Source organism: Panthera uncia (assembly GCF_023721935.1).
Source record: "Panthera uncia isolate 11264 chromosome C1 unlocalized genomic scaffold, Puncia_PCG_1.0 HiC_scaffold_4, whole genome shotgun sequence".
NCBI classification, from domain to species: domain Eukaryota; kingdom Metazoa; phylum Chordata; class Mammalia; order Carnivora; family Felidae; genus Panthera; species Panthera uncia.
In genome coordinates this window covers 7243526-7258255 of record NW_026057585.1, presented here as the reverse complement: position 1 = coordinate 7258255, position 14730 = coordinate 7243526, and positions in this window count along the sequence as shown.

The window sequence follows — 14730 nt, the reverse complement described above, 5'->3', positions numbered from 1 at the left end:
AGGTATGTCCTCCCTGGGAGAGCTGCAGTCACCTACCTTCTCATACCAGTTGTGCAACGTTTTCTTTCAACTCATCCTCACCAGCCCTTGGTATGTGTCAGACTTTATATAGTTTTTACCAATCTGATGACGTGCAATGCAATCTCAATTGTGTTCTGTTGGGCTCTTCTCTGACTGCCAGTTGGGCCGATTTTCTGTCTTCTCACATGATTATCTGTCACTCAAGATTCCCCTTCTGCTGAAAAGCGTATGCATGTCCATTGTCCTTTTCTCTCCCTTGTTGTTTCCATCTTTTTATTAGCTGATTTGCACCAATTCCTTGCACATTCTGGCTGTTAACACCCTAAAGTTTTGGGTATTGCAAATATCTTCTGGACTGTCACCAGCCATCTGTCATTGTTAGTTTTGTGATGTCCTTCATTGAACCCAAGTCTTCCATTTTTGTATTGTTTTCATTTATCAATTTATCTCGACATTTTGAGTTTATGAGGTTTTTACCTAACCCAAAGGCAAACTAGTATTCCCCAATGTTTTCTTCAATTAGCACATTTTGAAGTCACTGCATTTTGAGACACTTTTTAATGCATCAAGATAGGGGTTCAGTGTTATTTTTCTCCATTTAGTAAAATCGTCTTCTCCACGATTTTTGAAATAATCTACACTTTTACTCTATATTCATTTAGCAGTCCTTATCACATACTTGCTTCTTATAGATGCATGCTTTATTTGGGGATTTTTCATCCTTTCCACTGGAACGTTTGCTAGCTCTGCACTTCAGGCTGACGCTTGTCATTTCTATTCTTTCTTGAATGTCTCATTTTCAAGTAGAGTGGTTCAGTCCCTTGCTTCTTCTTTTTCAAAGTGGCTTGGTTCCTCAAGAGCCATTATTCTTCCATATAAAATTTGAAATCAGTTCATCACAATCCCAGAAATTCTTGCTGTGATTTTGATTGGACTTGTAATGAACTATAAAGCAATCTGGGGAGCAGAATCCCTAATAGTACCTAGAGTTATCTGTATTCAAATGCGAATGTTGCAAATGTTCGCAGGTATAGTTGAAACAAATAGGAATATCCCTCCTTTTGCTCTGTCATTGTTCACCTGTTCCACTGGGCTAGATACTCCACAAGAGCAGGGACATGGTCTGTCTTGTTCATGTGCTTAGATTGGTGCCGTGCACAGAATGGACACTCAGTAAACGCTTTTAGAATGAATGAAGGGAAGCCAGATCTATCAGAAATGGAACATCAGCTCCTTCTGGTTTCCTCACCTCATATACAGGCATCCACCAACCTCTGTGGCAGGGAGTAAGGTCACCAGATACAACTTGCTATAAAGTGCTTTCGTGGTGCAAACAACTGCCTAGTTAAGGGCCATCTCAAGGAGCACTTTGAATTGATCTGCCTGGAATTCTAACGAGAAGAGTGAATCCACATTGCCCCTGACCTGACTTAACCCCTTAGTTCCAATGAATCCACACATTCCTGAGTTTATCTTCCTGATAAACTGAGTAACCTGAGATATCGAGCCCATGGCAATGTTATTGAATGAATGAGTAATGCAACAAGTTACAAAGTTCTTCAAAGAAGGTTGGAGGATTATCTCCTCCCTATTCTCTCCTGCTTTTCCAGCCTCTGCTCCTGGCACATAGTGGGTGGAGTTGTGGGAAGGGAGGTCATATGAAGTGATGATCGATCGTTCTGTTTTTGTTTTCCTTTTGCTTCTACTCCCCTCACTTTGTTTTTCTGAGGGAGAGAATGAAGAGGACAGGACTGGAAAGGTGGCAGATTTCTAATGAAATCACTTTTTTTTTTTTTTAAGAAAATGATAACACTAAAACCATAAGGCAAACCAGTAGGGGGTGTTAAAGATAAAATTACCACTCAGAAGTCAATGGAAATGCAGTTATAGGCAATTATTGCATGTTCTCTGTGTCCCTTGTAAGCGAATTGACCTTTAAAAATAAAATTGCTCTTGATTGTTTTTAAATCTCATTTTCTGTGTCTCTGAGATTGTTTCCAACTGGTATCTGTATATTTTTAAAATCTCCAAATGTACCGTCATAAATAATAGTAATCAAAGTTTCTTGCATTATTAACTTTCCCTTACATTAAAAAAAAAAAAATACTCCTATTGCCCATCTGGCCATGAATAAGCAAGTCATAATAGTCCCATAGACTGGAATATTATGCAGCCATTAAATAGTGTTTTAAAGAAGTTTAAGATATATGGGAATGTTTAATATAGAATCTTTTCTTTTAAATTAATATTTATTTACTTTAGAGAGAGAGAGAGAGAGAGAGAGAGAGAGACAGAGCATAAGCAGAGAGAGGGGAGAGGCAGACAGAGAGGGAGACACAGAATCTGAAGCAGGCTCCAGGCTCTGAGTTGTCAGCACAGAGCCCAACGCGCGGCTCAAACACATGGGCAGCGGACCACGAGATCATGACCTGACCTGAAGTCGGACGCTTAACCGACTGAGCCACCCAGGTGCCCCTATTATATAATCTTATATATATATAAAAAAAAAAAAACAAGATACAAAGCCACATATAGAGAATATTCTTTTTTGAGTTTTTTGATGTTTAAAATAATGATTATGGGATTATGGGTTGGTTTTATTTTCTTCCTTATGTAGCTCTCCTCTGTAACTTCCAGGTTCTCTTCCATCAATGTCATTCTTACAATCCGAAAAAAAGTATAAAATTACTCATATCTTTCTGATAGAAGTTAATTTGTCTTGGAGGTATCTTTTGAGGTAGGTAGGAAATAGGTACAATTTTTCTCATTTAAAGTAGATTCCTGAGACATTGTAAAGTCCCTGCCTCAAATCACATAATTCATGACAGAGAACTGGAATCTGAAAGAGAAACCAACCTCTTGGACTTGGTCCTGGCCTCGCTTAATAAACCTGGTGAGAAAAGCACAGGGCTGGTATCTTCTCAGAGCCTCTACATGGCTGGTTCAGAGGAACATCCTTCCTCCCTGCACTGACAGCCCCTGGAGGAGACCCAGACAGAGAGTGAGCTGAGGCTCCCCTTCCCAGGTAAACTCTCTTCAGCCTTTTGCCACGGGAAGGGAAGAATCTGGAAACACATCTCTGAATTATCACAATTTCCAAATGAGTGGCTCTATCCAACTGAGATCGCTCCAGATACAAATCCTATTGTCAGCAAAGAGCAATGTGTCCATGTTCGTAAATTACTGGAAGGCTAACTTCAGATACGTCGTGTCTTCAATCCTTGAACACTTAAGAATAGGGATTGTGTCTATTCTTTTCCGAAGGCTCCTAGCCAAATTCCCAATACAGAGACATTACGCTTGCCATGTAATCTTTCTAGATACTCATTAACTCACTAACCATTGGCCTTAGAACATTGTACCTTGAGGGCCCTTCTTCAAATTCAAACCTGGTGGACAGTATACGCAATGTGCAACATCTTATTACGATGTGAGGTGACTCGTTCATCAGTGTGGGATCTCTACATTGCCATTCAGAGAATCAATAAGTCTTGTGATTTACTTTCAAGTGGCTCTTTTAATTTTTTGAAGGGCCAAATGACAACTATGTCTTTCTTTTGGTCCTAGCTCTCGATAAATTGATTGCCTGGGCTCACCTATAGAGATTTCGCTTCATCTGAGCCCCAATGGAGCCCAGGCGTTGGAATTCTTTTAAATCTCTTTTGATAATTCTAATGCTCAGCCAGGGTTGAGAACTATTAATTTAAAGTCTGAATTTCGGCTCTATGACATATTTAGTATCCATGATTTATTTGATGGCAAGTCTTTGGTCAAGAATGTAACATCCAATTATAACACAGATCCCACGGGTAAGATCAGATTTAGGATTTTCCATGAGATTTCCAGAAATGTACTGCAGCAACAATCAAGTATTGTTGGATATTTTCTATTTTGTCTAATACCCTCCGAAGCACTAGGAGAAACCGGTTTTCTTAAATCTGTAGCTCAATTTAGGGAGAATGACTTCTTTGCAGTATTAAGCCTTCCAAACCATGAACATTATTTATTCCTGAATTTGTTTAGGTCTTATATCAGCCAGGGTCCAGTGACGAGATGGAAACCAGATCAGTCATTTGAATGGGGAAATTTTAATATAAAAATTTACATCCAGGGCGCTTGGGTGGTTCGGTCAGTTGAGTGTCCGACTTCGGCTCAGGTCATGATCTCATGGTTCGTGAGTTCGAGTCCCGCGTCCAGCTCTGTACTGACAGCTCAGAGCCTGGAGCCTGCTTCCGATTCTGTGTCTCCCTCGCTCTCTGCCCCTCCCCCGCTCATGCTCTGCCTCTCTCTCTCAAAAATAAACGTTAATTTTTTTTAAGTATCAAAAATATTTTTTAAATATTAAAAAAAAATTTATGAGTAGTACAACTAGAACAAAGGTGGGTATCTATTCTTACAAGGGTAGAGGGTGACCCTAAGGGGTACGGAAGGAGCAACCACCAAAAATAGCTACTCCCTCTGGATAGTGAGGACATGTGAAAGGGTCCCTTTCCCCACCACCAAGGCTGAGGTTCAGACCTCTCTGGAGGAGGCGTGGCTACCATGGGAAGCTGCAGCCCATGGGTGATGGGGAAGCAGGAGGGCCACAGCTGACTCCCAGGAGTGACCAACCACTGTGCAGAGGGGGACGTTCCTGGAGGGCACGGGCTGAACCGCTGCCTATGCAGGACAGAACTTCCGTGATAGAGGGTGGGTGGCGGTAGTAGCTATCAGGCACGCACCCCCAACCTCAGAGAGAAAATTGTCACTCTTTTACCAGATCTCTTTTCTTGATGGTTTTAGAGGCTGTGGGCAACACCCAGGGAAAATCACGATGCGGTTCTACAAGAACCCAGCCCTTTGTTAACAGAAGGATATACTACTTATGGTAGCAAGAGCAGCCTTTAAAAAGGAAAATGTGGATACCAAAGAAATCTCGGTTACCTGTGTTGAAAGGGAAGACTTTTGCTGCTAAGCCAGCAGCCCTCGCCCCAGGGCACTGGGCTCCCGGGGGGGCCCTCCAGCCTCGCCTCAACTGGGTCCAGAATCAGTCCTTCCCCACCACCAGCCCTCTCTTCCACAGCGTGGGGATCTGATCTTCCACATACGAAGCACAGATCCGGGCACAGAAAGACAGAATCTCTTCTGACTAATTTTCAGAGGAGCTAGGGGCAGAGGCTCTTCTGTGTAAAGGCAGAGACGTGGCTGGATGGATGTTGTGGCAGAGAAAGAAACAAGAGTGGGTGAAGGAACAAGGAGATTCAAGGCATTGTCCATCTGGCAAGAAAGGGGACGGGGAAAAAGACAATAATGCCTCAGGGGCTGTAAACTATTTATGATTCCAGATCGATATCAAAAGAGCCGTATCAGAAACTAGTTTTGGAGAGGAAATTGGTGAACTTTGCTTCAGGACAGGATACGGTGGATAAAATCATCTTAGGGCTGCTTTTCAAATTTAAGCAAGTGACCTGATCTGAGGCCAAGGGCACATAAGGGAGCCTGTTGGGAGTTGGAACAGGCTACTTGGGGCTACCTTGGCACTTCCGACCCCCTGCCCTATCTCCAATGTCTGCCGAAACCTTACCCCAGCTCCAGACCCAGACCCTGCCGCCTCGCTACTGCCCTCCACGTTCTCTTCAGATTCGTCCTCCTCCAGCAGCTGGCAGAGGGAGGAGAAAAGTCCAAGGATGCTGGAGCCCAGGTGGCCATGAAGTGTTGCTGCGCGACATCACTCAGTAGCTTGAGGAGACCCCAGACAGGTGTGACACAGGGCCCCGGGGACAGTCACTGGAGAAAGAAGAGGCTTCCCACGAAAGAAATAGGGCTCTTCCTGAGCTAGGAGCCCTGCAAGAGATTTTAATTTAATGTTACCTTGACGCCAGCTCGCAAAGAGGAAGAGGCTTCCTTGAATTCTCTGCAATTCTGAGTAGTAGTGCGAATGTGTGTATATCTCTGTGTGTGTTTGTGTGTATGTGTGCGTTCAGATGCAGCTCCCTTGAGAAAGGGATAAAAGGAGGTTGAGTGGGATTTTTAAGAGGAACCTATATGAGTACCCAGGGCATTGTGGAAAACTCTATTTTAAAAGAACTGATACTGGGGCACCCGGGTGGCTCAGTTGGTTGAGCGTCCGACTTTGGCTCAGGTCATGATCTCGTGGTCGGTGAGTTCAAGCCCCGCTTCAGGCTCTGTGCTGACAGCTCAGAGCGTGGAGCCTGCTTTGAATTCTGTGTCTCCATCTCTCTCTCTCTCTCTCTCTCTCTGCCCCTCCCCACCCCCCCTCAAAAATAAATAAACATTAAAAACAATTTAAAGAGCTAATCCTTCAAATTACACGTTTTGGATAGACCTCATTTTTTCTGTTCTAAGAACATTCCTGTTCTTAGAGCTGACTCTTCTGGCGGTCCTTCAGCTAAGGACACAGCACAGTGCAATGACAAGTGAAGGGGCTGAGGTCCTGCTTTGACATTAAGCAGGAGCTCTGTGATGCTGGGAAAACATGTGCCCCCTCCCAGCCTCATTTCCACTCTGTAAAACAGGAGGTCAGCCCCAGTTATTTCTGGTGTAGAATTTTCATTCCAGAAGCTCAGCGTCCTTTGTAAAACCCAAACTGCTGGTAAGCAATCGCCCTATCCCCTGCATAGCCCTCCGCCAGCTCAAGAACCACATGCTGCTCCCTTGCTCTCGGTTCTGTTGTAGACATTTCCGATGGGCGGGGAAGGGGCTCAAAGGAAAGGACAAGCCTCAAGACCACCCAAGTGCCCAGCAGTTCTTTTCCTTCCCATATGTTGTCTTTGCCAGCCCAGCCGTATGACGCCAGCTCTGTCTACCCATGTATATGGAAGATGCACTTGGCCCACAGGGCCCTGGCTGGCAGGTGCACTCAATGCTCCTGGATCCTTTTCTCTTAGTATGCAGGTGTGTGTGGTTGGGAAACAGGACTGCAACTTGACCGTGCCTGCCCCCTCCACCCACCCCACCCCGGCTTTGGGGAATAGGAGTGGCTGGCAATCGAGAAAGCTGCAGAGAAGCGTATGCTGTGACATCCGGCTCTTAGACCCTCAGCATTCCTCCTAGGATGCCCACCCCTCTCTCCTGCTGTCTGAGGAGCTGGAAGCAGCCTCCTGGATCCTCTGGGAGAAGAAGGTGATTTCAGTCACACATATTTCTATGACATGCATGTCCAAACAGGAAACCAAAAGGAACTGGCTTTTCAGTTTTGGGTTTTCTTGTTGTTTTTTTTTAAGGCAGCACTCGGCCAGGGATGGACAAGACCAACATTACTGCCGTAATTCTAAATGCCTGAAGCTTAAGAAATCCACCACCGGATTGAGGTAACCGGATACAAAATGACTTGCACTGTTTAGAAAGTAAGGTTTCTGCACCGTGCACGGGCTGTGCGCGCCTGTATTTAGAAGTCAGCGCAGGACCTCAGCTGACGCTTCCGCACCTGCCAGGAGTTGCTGATGTGAACCAGGTGGCCTGCTTCAAGCCGAATTCAATTACCCAGATGGCAACTGTTTCCTAATTCAAAGCTTTAACATTGGCCTTATTTTTTTTTTCCATTATGAAAAATGAGAGGGGGCAGAAAATACATAGAGTCTGAGCACTTCTGGTTTATGAGATTAGAGGCAAGATAGGGAAATGGGTCCCTGGCCTCCCCCAGCTCCCTGCAGCTCCCGCCTGCAGCGCGGTGCCTGGATGACTGGCTGCTTGTTCCATGAACAGCAGTGACGGCCCTACCCCTGGGCCCCTCCTTGGGAAGCTGTAAGAATTCTCCCTTGCTCATTAGCGATCGCATTCGCAGATGGTATCTCTCTCTTTTTGTGCTGTGTTTTGTTTTGTTATTTAAGGAGAAGGGAAAAATAAGAAGAGGACATTGCATTTGGAGACCATGCCTTCTTTTTCCTAAGGAGGCTCTGCCGTGTCAGTCCTCCCGGTTCAAAACGTGGCTATTCAAGCGTCTTATTCTCACGGTGAACATGTCCCAGTGAGCTGCTGGTGCCGTGCGTTAGCAGTGGGTTCACTTCCCCGGTCCTCACCTGTGGCTTGGGGAGAACCAGTTCAGACAGGTGGAGAGCCCAGCGGCCCCCACCCACCCCGCTCCTGCCCTCTGCACTCTGGTTACTGCCGCAGGCTGGCAGAATATCGGCAGACGGGCCCACGGTTGGGTAAAGGAGGTTGGTGGGGGAAGAGAAAAGCCAGCGTCAAGTAGATTCTGTGCTCACGCCCTTCTCCTCTAGAAGAATTTTCGTGGACGCCTTCCTCCTTCTTTCGGTCTTCTTTCTCTCAGACTGAGTAGGAGCTTGAAATCGGGACAATTCCTCACGCGTTTTGGACAGTTACCGTGTGGCCGGGCGACGTTCCAATCATTCAGGTGTATTATGTCAGTTGATGGTTGTGGCGGCCTGGTGATGGAGTTACTGATAAAAAGGTTCAAGAGTTTCGTGGGAATAAGGAAAATGCTGTTGCTCGGGAGAGGTATTTGACTGGGGTCCTGTCTTTTGATCAGCCGTCTTGAGTCTGCTGCCTCTACCGTCATTGCCGAGTCCCCCCACCTGCCCCTTCCCCGCCTCCCCCTCCGCTCCCCCCACCATCTCTCCTACCACCCTCCACCGCCATGCCTCCCACCAGACGCTAAATGTCAAATGGATGGGGATGTCCGCAAATAAAAAACAAAACCAAGAGTTGAGATTTGTTTATACACGAACATCTTCTGCTTGAACTAGCTGGGCAACTGGAGCTAAAGTTTGCATTAACTTGGCCTTTTACGCTGTTTTCCTTACCCTCTCTTGTCCCAGTCTTTACATGGGGAATTGGGAGCCAGGTGGCTTAACTTTCCTTTAGTCTGGGGAATTGCCTCAAGAGCTGGTCTATGTGGGCCGTGGAAACCGACCGAGTCCTTGGCCTATCTGGAATAGGCCAAGCATTGGCCATTCTGCTAATAGTTTAGCAGAAAACCATTAGAAAAACTGAATAAAAGGCCCGCAACTCCTCAGCTACTTGAGCTATCTTCTAGGGATAGGCTGTTGTAGGCTAACAGACTGTTAAAATTATGTCCAAATCCCAGTTGTGTGTGTGTGTGTGTGTGTGTGTGTGTGTGTTTTGTCATATCCAGAAATGTAAAGCCTCTGTTTGGGGGAAGCAGTGGGTAGTGGGAATTAAGGATGCGTGTGTGTGCACAAAAAGCAAAACAAAATTAGTGTGTTATCTCAAAGATACGTGGGGAGACACAGATGTCTTGGGAATCTGAATTCAATAAGATCAGAAGAGCTTTGATAAATGGCCCGATTGTGAAGGCTTAGCCCGGCATTCTGGGACTGCCAGAGAAATCTCTCCAAAGCACAAATCTGATCATGCTACCACCTCCCTGCTTCAAACCCTGCCGTGTCTCCCCATGGCCCACAGGATGAAGTCCAAGCCCTTAGACTGGCATCCTGGCCCTCCACGACGTGGACCCTGCTCACCTCCCCAGGCTGATCTCCCGCTTCTCTCCCCCTCACTAGTGATGCTCCAGCCATTTTAAATTACCGGCTCCCAACACGCTAAGTCTATGTCCTGTGGGGTTTGACTATGCCACGCCTTTTGCGTACAACCACCCTCCTACCTCCACCCCCCTGCTCCCCAACACAAAGCTCTACTTCAGGAACTCCTACCCGTCTCTCAAGAGCCAGCCAGGGAAGCCTTTCCAGCTCTGCTGACAGACGGGACCCTCCTTCCTTCACGCCCTCATGATCAATACATGCTTCCATGCACAGATATCCGGCACCCCTCGCCCTGTTACTATACCTCTGCCTGTCTTTCTTTTATGCCAGATGGGGAACTATTTGAGGCTAGAGAACATGGCTTGGTCATCTTTAGCCACCAGCACTAAGCACAGTGCTAGGCTCAGAGTAGATGCCCAATAAAGGGCTATTCTGGGTTTTGTTTCTTTGCATCAACTAGCTTTCTCTTTTGTTAAACGCGGAAACAACGTAGCATGCCAGAGGAAGGGGCTGGAAAGGATTCTTCGTGAGATGGGAAGAAAGAGAGGAAACCTTTCTTAGGGGCTTATCTGTGGCAGTCCATATGTGGAGGTCACCCATCAAACAAAATGGCAGCCTCTAGAGTAAAAGCTAAGCTGTTAAAAATGAATTGAGCTGGTTACTATTTTTGTCCCTGACCTACTTTTGGGTTACTTTCTACTGCTAGAGTTACAAAAACTCTGGGAGTTTGTGTAAATGAACCAAACGGCTTTTCGATGGTTTTGTATTCTCTCGTTTTCACTCCACTGTAAGGAAAATCTGCACAGTCCCTGAAACCCAGTTTTCATGCAAAAAGCATCTATGGAAGAGGGGCACCTGGGTGGCTCAGTCGGTTAAGCGTCCGACTTCAGCTCAGGTCACGATCTCGCGGTCCGTGAGTTCGAGCCCCGCGTCGGGCTCTGGGCTGATGGCTCAGAGCCTGGAGCCTGCTTCCGATTCTATGTCTCCCTCTCTCTCTGTCCCTCCCCTGTTCATGCTCTGTCTCTCTCTGTCTCAAAAATAAATAAACGTTAAAAAAAAATTTTTTTTTTAATCTATTAAAAAAGCATCTATGGAAGAGTGTAGATGGTTCTCAGTAGGACCGTCTTCCACAGGACTTTCTCAATTGTTTTTCCATGGAAGATTTAGCGGCCAGGAATAGCAAATCTATCCACCCCAGTGGCAGCATTCATTTCCTTAGTGCTCATGACTCTATTCCCCTGAGAACTAGAAGGGCTACACAGCAGTTATCTCCTCCTGCCTCCTCTGTGGCGGGCTTGCCCACACCGGGTTGTAAGCCTGCCCAAAGCCACGTCTCCGCTGGCTGAGCGCAGATGGGACTCTGGCAATAGACAATTTTCCGGTCTAGATCCTTTATTTGTTGCCATTTTGGTTTGCAGTGCCCCAGTGGTCGTTGATTTCTAGAAGACAGATGATGAGGTTTCACATGTCAGGACACTGTAACATTCGCTAGATCTGCAGTTGGAGTGAGGGGCATAGACACGTCCAGGGAGTGGATGCGGGAGGAGGAGAGCAAACCCCGGCTCTGAATGTCAGGATTCTGTGTAGAAGCAGTGGAAAAACAACTTACCGTCTTCCCTACTAGGACTGCTTAATAAGAACAACTGATTTAAGTGGCGGTTGCACGAAAGGGATGCTGAGGGGAAACCGAGCACTTGACTCTTTTTGGTGATAATCGTTCCCGGGACAGGCACCAAGGAAATGCTGTTTTCTGAATTTCCAGAAGCAGAACTTGAGGGCTTCAAAACTCATTAAAGGAAGAAAATATGTTCAGGAGAGTCCTAAGGAGCCCTAAGAGGGAATTAAGAGATGAGTAGAAAATGGAGGCTGTGAGGAAAAGTTGGGGGAGGGGGGTGCAGTGGGCAGATTTATTTAACTGACAGATTTCGGATATCAGTGGTGTGCCCAGCGCCGTGCTGGGAGATAATCTGTCTGCTGCTGGGCAGGAGAAAAGAGATCTGCAATGGTGGGATAGACACGGTCTCAGAGGAACTTTGGACGGTGAGAAGAGCTGGCTTTAATGCAGTGACAGTGGTAACTAAATGGCTTTCTGGGGGACCTAGGATATAATGAAAGATAAAGATGCATGCTTACAATTGTTTCCACACCGACTCGCACGCGAGCTGGGCCAAAAGGACTTTTCAGCAAGTGCTTGTTCAAAGTGCTAGCACTCTTGGCTCAAAGTACTCACTTGCATCATATTTTTCATACATCTGCTGACTCGCTTCACAATGGCTGGGCCAAGCCTCCCTGGTTGTGTCAGATCCTCCTCGAGGCCATCCACTCTTGGCAGCCTTGGGTCTATGAATGCTGAGTCTCCAGGGCCAATCAGTTTCATTGTGACCCAAGCTAGGAGCTTAAAAAGAGCTGATAGGATGAGAAGCAGGTAGAATAGAGAGGCAGAACTTGCCCAGCTATCTCTTCTGGAAGTATTGCTTCTCCCGGGCACTGCTCTAGGAGTTGGAAAAGGTTCACAAAACTCAGCCACTCTCCTGAGACCAGCCAGTGTCAGTTACTCCCTGGGCCTCGGGGTCTTCATTAAAAAAAAATGAAGGCAGTGTTCCATCTCGAAGGTTCTATTCAGAAGCCTCTCCCAAGAGGAAGAAAGAAGGCTTTCCCAAGAAAAGGACTTTTTTCTCCTTTGGTCATCTATATTTTAAAGTGCCTCTCTCAAGGGGCGCCTGGGTGGCTCAGTCGGTTGAGCATCCGACTTCGGCTCAGGTCATGATCTCGTGGTCTGTGGGTCTGAGCCCCGCATCAGGCTCTGTGCCGACAGCTCAGAGCCTGGAGCCTGCTTTGGGTTCTGTGTCTCCTTCTCTCTCTCTCTGCCCTTCCCTGCCTCATGCTCTGTCTCTCTCTCTCTCTCTCTGTCAAAAATAAATATTTTTAAAAATTTTTAAAATAATAAAGTGCCTCTCTCACATCTGAGACGCCTGCACCTCAGTGCTGCCATGCTGTCCCTCTGTCTTGATTCGACAGACCTGTCCAGAGCTCCATATGACAACCAGGTGGGTATTCCTTCTACTACTCTTTCCCAGAAGACATTTGCAACTCTTGCTTCTTGACCATACTTTTCACCTTCACCTCCTAAAATTAGCCATTCACTCCTGGCAATAACCTTTACTCCTAAAAACACCCCTAAAGACTGCCCAGAAGTGCCTAGACCATATCACTTGGGGGTACTGTTTAGAGAAAGCATCAACCTTAGAGGACCCAGAGTGAAGCCCTTTCTGATATTCTGAAATTTTTTGTTGAATTATGTTTCTTTCAGTAAGACTGCAATGGCAAATGACATTATCAAAAACCTTGAAAATGGATTGGGATTTGCCTCTGGAGGTGGTCAGGTGGATCAGAACGAGGGTGGGTGTGTGTGTGTTGATCTATTTAGGGTGTTTCTACAAAAGGAAGGTTCTCTGCCTTAGAGGTTGCACAGCAGACTGATGAAAAGTGGGGCTTGGTGGGGAAAGGCTCTAGTCGAGGTCTTCTTGGTTATAAGAGGAGAGGTGTGTAGAAGTGTGAGGACAGCAATGTTGGAAGCAATTGGTCTCCCCCCAACCCTAACTTCCTTGGTGCTATGCTCAGATACCAAACTTCAGAAGTAGGAGGATGGCAGGGTGCCTGGGTGGCTCAGTCGGTCAAGCCTCTGACTTCAGCTCAGGTCAAGATCTCAGAAGGTGGTGATTCCAGCCCCGCGTCAGGCTCTGTGCTGACAGCTCAGAGCCTGGAGCCTGCTTTGGGTTCTGTGTCTCCCTCTCTCTCTCTGCCCCTCCCCTGCTTGCACTCTGTTTCTCTCTCTCAAAAATAAATAAACACTAAAAAGCAGTTTTGTGAAGGCAAGGCAATGTACAGATCTTAGTTGACACTTCTTACATTTTTATGCCTTTTCCCCACACTGGAATATAGCTAGAACTTTGAGGTCTTCCAGGAAGGACCTTCAGCAATCTTCCAGAAGCCAAATAAACAGCTCTAGAGACAAAGGGAAATGCCTTGATCTATCGGTTATATTTTTGAATGAAGAAAAAAAAAAAAGAGGTAGTTTTACTTAAGAAGGGAGAAAAAGGACATCAGCTGGCAGGAAACATCTACATCATTCAGCCTTTTCCTTTCTACATTTTGTTGTTGTTCTTGCTGCACTTTTCCCATTCAGACTAGGGCCCAGGGGATGATTAATCTTTTTATTTTTTTATTTAAAAAAATTTTTTTTTAACGTTTATTTATTTTTGAGACAGAGAGAGACAGAGCATGAACAGGGGAGGGGCAGAGAGAGAGGGAGACACAGAATCGGAAGCAGGCTCCAGGCTCTGAGCCATCAGCCCAGAGCCTGACGCGGGGCTCGAACCCACAGACCGCGAGATCGTGACCTGAGCTGAAGTCGGACGCTTAACCGACTGAGCCACCCAGGTGCCCCATGGGATGATTAATCGTAAACAAGCTAAGAGATCTTTAGCAAGCAGAGGCCTTCTAGGGGTTAACAGTAATGGGGGCTATAAGGGCTTCTCCATGAACCATTTTCTAGAGTCCTGGAGACAGAGCCCTGATAATGGTCAGTAACTGGTTTTGAATGGCCAGAACCCTGTTCTGGACTTGAGGGCTCTTTCCCTAGCAGTCACCTCTGAATTCCTCTGCTTTTCATGGGGGGATGTAACCAAGCCTGGAGATCCCTGGAGGAGGCACCAGCCCTTAACAAAGCCTTCTTCCGCGAGAGGAAGAGACTCCTGTAAGAAACAGTATCTTTTAAGAAGTAATAGAAATTACCCTAAAGTTCTGATAATACAGTTTTCATTTTTCCTTTTCTCCTTCCTTCCTTCCTTCCTTCCTTCCTTCCTTCCTTCCTTCCCTATTTCTTTCAAGCTTCTTATCTTTATTTGTTCATGTTAAATTAATACTTAGAGTCCACAGGGCCAACTTTAACTTGGTTAGGAAGTTAATATTTTCCTTGTTTCTTGTAGGCATTCCCAGACGCATACTGACTTGCTCCTGCGAATCTTGTGCTTTCCTATAGTCTCTCTGACTTCCTGAAACCCTTGTTAGTAATAATACTCTGCTTTCTAAAGGTTGGATAACTTCAACCACAGCAGCCTCTGCTAAGAAGCAGAAGCTGTAACGGGAGGGAAGTCCCACAGCGCAGCCAGGCCAGGGCTTGGGGTGGGGGTGGGGGGGTGTCCCAGGGCTTATCATCAAACGCCAGGCCCAGAGTCCCTCAGAACAG